We start from the raw sequence: 6,000 nt of genomic DNA, 5'->3' as shown, positions 1-6,000 counted from the left end.
TAATCATCCCTCGGGCATAACATGAATCAAGAACCGCCCTTCGGGCAACATGGATCAAGAACAGCCCCTCGAGCTTCAATATGAAACAACAACAGCCCCTCGGGATACAACACATCACACACACTAGGTACCCGCGCTCACAGGGGGTGTACAGACTCCTAGAAGGGCCCCTTACGGCCCAAGCGTAATAGCAAGCCATCTCGTGGCATAATCAATCCGGCCCTCGGCTTCACATAATAATCAGGATCATCACACTGGGTACTCGCGCTCACTGGGGGTGTACAGACTCTTGGAGGGGCCCCTTACGGCCCAAGCGCAATATCAAGCCATCTCGTGGTATAATCCAATAGGCTCCCGGCCTCATATCAATCACAAGCCACCTCGTGGCATAATAAATTAGGCCCTCGGCCACTCATTTATCACCAAGCGGCACCACATGTTGCGGCGCGCAGCCCGATCCCATGATAACCTCACAACACAGGACCTCGGCCTTACTCAGTCAGATCTCACTTAAGCCCCTCGGGCTGACAGTAAAACAAGTACTCAGCTTAAAATCATTTGTGAAATCAAAGGAGTGAATAAAACTGAGTTATGAAAACAGTAAGAAAATAGCATGGCTGAGTGTAAACATTAGCTAAAACAGTGAGGTAAAAACAGTAGTAAAAGCCCCAAAGGTTCCAAACAAGCGGCGCAAGGCCTAGACACAGCATTTAGCCCCAAACGCAATAATATTTCCAAAATATAACAATATCAAATAGTTCTCAAGTAAAATACGCGACTTAATAGTCGTACGGGATGGACAAAGTCACAATCGCCAACAGTGCACGACCCCACGCTCGTCATCTAGCGTGTGTGTCACCTCAAAGTAGCACAACGATGTGAAATCCGGGGTTTCATACCCTCAGAACAGTATTTACAATCATTACTTACCTCAATCCGAGCAAAATCCTACTCTGAAATGCCTTTGCCCCTCGTCCAATCGACCCGAATCTAGCCACAATTAAATCAATTTAGTCAATATTAATTAGAGGAATTAATTCCATATGAAAATACTAATTTTCCAACATAATCCGAAATTTAACTCAAAATCGCCAATGGGGCCCACGTCTCGGAATCCGACGAAACTCACAAAATCCGACAACTCATTCAACCACGAGTCTAACCATACCAAAATTACAAAATTCCAATAACAATTTGACCCTCAAATCTATCCAAGAGGATTTTCAAACTTTTCCAACTTAAAATCACCAGTTAAATGTTAAAAACAAATTATGGATTCGAGTAATCTAACCAAAATTGAGTTAAGAACACTTACCCCGTTGTTTTCTCTGAAAATCCCTCAAAAAATTGCCCCACCCGAGCTTCATCGGTCCAAAAATGGAAGAATGGGACGAATTTGGACTTTATTCTGCTACCCAGGGGTTTGTTCTTCGCGTTCGCGATGAACAAATTCCTCATCAGCGATTTCCAAACTCATTCCAGACAGCCTTTAGTATAATTGTCATAACTTTTTGCACACAACTCTAAATGACAAATGGTTTGATGTTCTGAAAACTAGACACCAAGGGCTAAAACTTTATAGGTTGCTCATTTCCTGAAGCATTACATATTGCGAGATATAAGCTTCCAAAATCAGCCCTGTGCAGCAGAGATTTTTGAACTCTCCCCGGACAGCCTGTAGTGTAACTACCATAACTTTTCGTACACAAATTGAAATGCCAATTAATTTACATTTCTGAAACCTAGACATAAAGGACTACAACTTTCTTGTTTGGATCATCTCGAAATTCCTTATAGATTGTGAGATATGAGCCTCCGAATTTAGACCTATGCAACCGAGATTTCCTTCTTCGCGAACGCGAAGAACAAACTTCCAGAAGCCAAATTCTTCTTCGCGAACGCGAAGAGCAAAACTCTGCAACACTTAACTGAAGAAATCTGCAACTTTCAAAACAAGAATTTGATCTGTTTAACCACCTGACACTCACTCGAGGCTCTCGGGACCTCAACCAAACATGCCAACATATCCCATATCATCATTCAAACTTGTTCCAACCTTCGGAACGCTCAAAACAACATCAAAACACCAAGATCACATCGGATTCAAGCCTAAGAATTCCAAAAACTTCCAAATTCTGCTTTCGATCAAAAAGTCTATCAAACCTCGTCCGAATGACCTGAAATTTTACACACACGTCACAAATGACACAACAAACCTACTTCAACTTCTGAAATTTCATTCCGACCCTTATATCAAAATCTCACCTATTAACCAGAAACCGCCAAAATTCCAATTTCGCCAATTCAAGCCTAAATCTACTCCGGACCTCCAAAACACATTCCGATCACGCTCCTAAGTCCCAAATCACCTAACGGAGCTAACCAAATCATAAAAATTCCAATCCGAGACCATGTACTAACAAGTCAAAACTTGGTCAACCTTTCAAATTTTAAAGCTTGAAACTGAGAATTGATCTTTAAAATTTATTCCGATTATCCTGAAAACCAAAACCAATGATTTACATAAGTCATAGTGCATTACACGGGGATATTCATGCCCGAGAACTAGCGAGCGAAGTGCAAAAGCTCAAAACGATCGGTCGGGTCGTTACATCCTCCTCCGCTTAAACATACGTTCGTCCTCGAACGTGCCCATAGTTGTTCCAAAAGCCAACAAGTCGCTGTATAACCTTACCATGCAGATACCCAGGGGTGATCCCACATCACCCTATCTCATATAGGTCCGATAACACAATGTAACTTAAATTTTGCAATCCAACCTAGCCCATAAACCTTATAACCACATTTCCACTTCTGAAATCATCTACAAGATTAGAATCTCACATTTATACTCTGAATAAGCCCGAACAAGTTGCAATAACCCATACCTGCAACCTCAGGTGCAATTACATGACATACCACATAACTCAAACACCTGTAGTAATAACTTCTAATCACAGCAGTTGCTTAAAACATCCAAATTTCGATAATAAGCCTTTTATCAAATAAATCCTCATTCCAACACTTCCGTATACTGCCAATGATAAATGAAACACATAGGAAGCCATAACACTCCTCATATCAACCATTCGCGAAGCCACTTCTCCTTTAGCAAGGACCATAGCAAATTTTTGAGCCGAATCCCGATATTATCCTTCCAACATGCTGAAATCAAATCCGATAGTGTTCATTCTAGGTCCTAATGACCTCATCTCATCCAATCACGGCAACTCTAGTGACATGACACATCGATACAATCTAAAGCCACAACCCCTGCAACCCGTGCACCAATAAGCAACAGTCGAAATGTACTCAAATCATGGAAAGTGAATCAAATGAGAGAGCTTTATTGCAAGCTCACCAGTACCACCACAACACGTCGCTGAGGACCCACCACACATCGTAGAACCAGAACACATGAATCTAACCCGAAGGATCATAGCTCAACATAACTTTGCCGCAATGCACGACCCTATCCAAACACTGGTTCACATGAGATACCCTAGGTCACCATGCTCAAAATCATCAACCAAGCGCAATTTGATGTCTAGCACCCAAAAGTGAATCACCATAACCATGGAGAAGCAAATGACGCAATCGCCACACCAGTCCGAAGGAACATATCCAATGTGCAACAAATCATGCAACACCCAAATACCCGTCCCATTCAAATCCCGCTATAAAGCCCAAATGAAACCGCACCATATGTGCATATAGCCACCAAATCTCAACTCCTCATAACACAGGAGAGTAACTCATAGATCACGAATAAGCTCAACAACAATCGAATGGCACATCTCTCAACAATAGCAGTTCGGAGTAAACAAATCCGACCAGGTGCAGAACACACATCCATGTTGGACCTACCAATGAACCCCAAATCAACTCTGGTCACCCACAATAGATAATTAACTCTTTGAAGGTTCACAATGACTAAATCATAGCACATACTACCCTCTGACCAACCTTAGCTATTTTCTCACAGTCCACAACCACAAAGCCATATAATCATGAAAACTCTCAGTCTCCCAATCCATAAAGCACACGAATCACCATATCCGATCCCAGCTACACTGCCCGAACATCTAACACACATCCGATACTCGATCATTCCACGAGGGATACTCCTATAATTCTTCTGTGCTACCAAGCCAACTTGAATATCAACAGTCAATCTAATAAGAGAGTGCCACAATACTAATGAAGTATCCTTAATTCAAACACATTGCCCTTTTTCTGAAGTGTATACCCTTATCAAGACACGCCATTTAGTAATATCATTTACCTAGTCATCTGAAACTGCCCGTGTTGTCTAAGAATTTATGACCTTTCTTTCAAAACTGAACTGCGACCTTGCACATGCCAATCTCAACCCTGCACAACATACCGCATATACCATGTCATCCTATGATAAATATGAGAACTTCATAATCCCTTCCGAGCCACAATCAACTACATACTCAACTAGTGAGAACTTTCCATTTGATCCCATCTAGGAGAAAATCACTTGTGACGACCCGACCCGTCGTCTCATGGGTTACCGCTCTGTTTGCCCCATTTTATGCTTCTTCATATTTCATTATCAGTATTTGATGTGTTAGAGTTGGTTTGGAGTGGTTTCGATAAGAAATGAGACACTTAGTCTCTTCTAAGAAGGCTTAAGTTGGAAAAGTCAATCGGACGTTGACTTGTGAGTTAGAGGGCTTGGATGTGATTTCCGTTGATTCGGTTAGCTTCGGGGGATGATTTGTGACTTAGGAGTGCGATCGGAAGTGATTTTGGAGGTCCGGAGTAGAATTAGGCTTGAATTGGCAAAGTTGGCATTTTGGCGAATTCCGGTGGATAGGTGAGATTTTGATCCGAGGGTCGGAATGGAATTCCGAGAGTTGCAGTAGCTCCATTAGGTTATTTTGGATATGTGTGCAAAATTTCAGGTCATTCGGAGGTGTTTTGGTCGGGTTTTTGATCGAATGCGTAATTCAGAAGTTTTTAAGAAACTTAGGCTTTGATTTGAGGATAATTGAGGATTTTGATGTTAACGATAGTGTTTTGATGGTTCGAGCGAGTTTGAATAAGGTAATAGATCATGTATGTGCTTTTGGTTGAGGTCCCGGGGGCCTCGGGGTGAATTCGGGTGGAACGGAGAATTCGGAGTTTGTTGCATGTTTGAAGTTTGCTGGTTCTGTCACTTCCGCATCTGCGAAAAAGGGACCGCATAAGCGGTTCCGCAGATGCAGCGTATTGGTCGCAGAAGCGGTCCTTGAGGGACCAGGGTTTTCCGCAGAAGCAGACGTGGATCCGCAAATGCGGCGACCGCAGAAGCGGTTCTAGACCGCATAAGCGGTCCGGGGGAATTTAAGTGAGATCGCAGAAGCGATCGTTTGGTCGCATACGCGGTGACCGCAGGTGCGGCATATTAACCGCAGAAGCGGAAAAACGGTCTGGGTTTAAGTGAACAGTGGTTCACGAATTTGAAAGAGAAGAAAAATAGTTTGGACTTTGGCTTAGGAGGTTTCTTGGGCGATTTTGAAGAGAATTCGAAGGGGCTTCATCAGATATGAACTATTGGACTCGGATTATGTTTATGTAGTGTAAAATCATGGATTGAACACTGAAATTTAAGGGATTAAATGCTAAAAATGGAGGTTAGGGCTTGAAACTTAAGAGAGCTTAAATTGATGATTTGAGGGGTCAAATGGACTCCGATTCTTGTGAGTTTGATATGTATAGACTCGTGGCGAGATAAGGATCGTTTTGATGTAAAGTTTTCTGGATTTCGAGAAGTGGGCCCGGGGCTCGGGTTTTGCTAATTTCGCAATTTTCGATATTTTTCGAGTCTTTTGGATTGGGTTATGTTTCTTTGGCACATTGTAACGTACTCGTTGTGGTTTTGGCCAGATTTGACGCGCGAGGAGGTCGATTCGAGAGGAAAGGGCATTGCGAGCTAGTCTTCGGCCGGCTAGAGGTGAGTAATAGATGTAGATGATGACCTGAGGGTTT

The sequence above is a fragment of the Nicotiana attenuata genome, unplaced genomic scaffold, assembly GCF_001879085.1.
Source record: "Nicotiana attenuata strain UT unplaced genomic scaffold, NIATTr2, whole genome shotgun sequence".
In the NCBI taxonomy this organism is placed as follows: domain Eukaryota; kingdom Viridiplantae; phylum Streptophyta; class Magnoliopsida; order Solanales; family Solanaceae; genus Nicotiana; species Nicotiana attenuata.
This window is presented reverse-complemented; position numbering follows the sequence as displayed.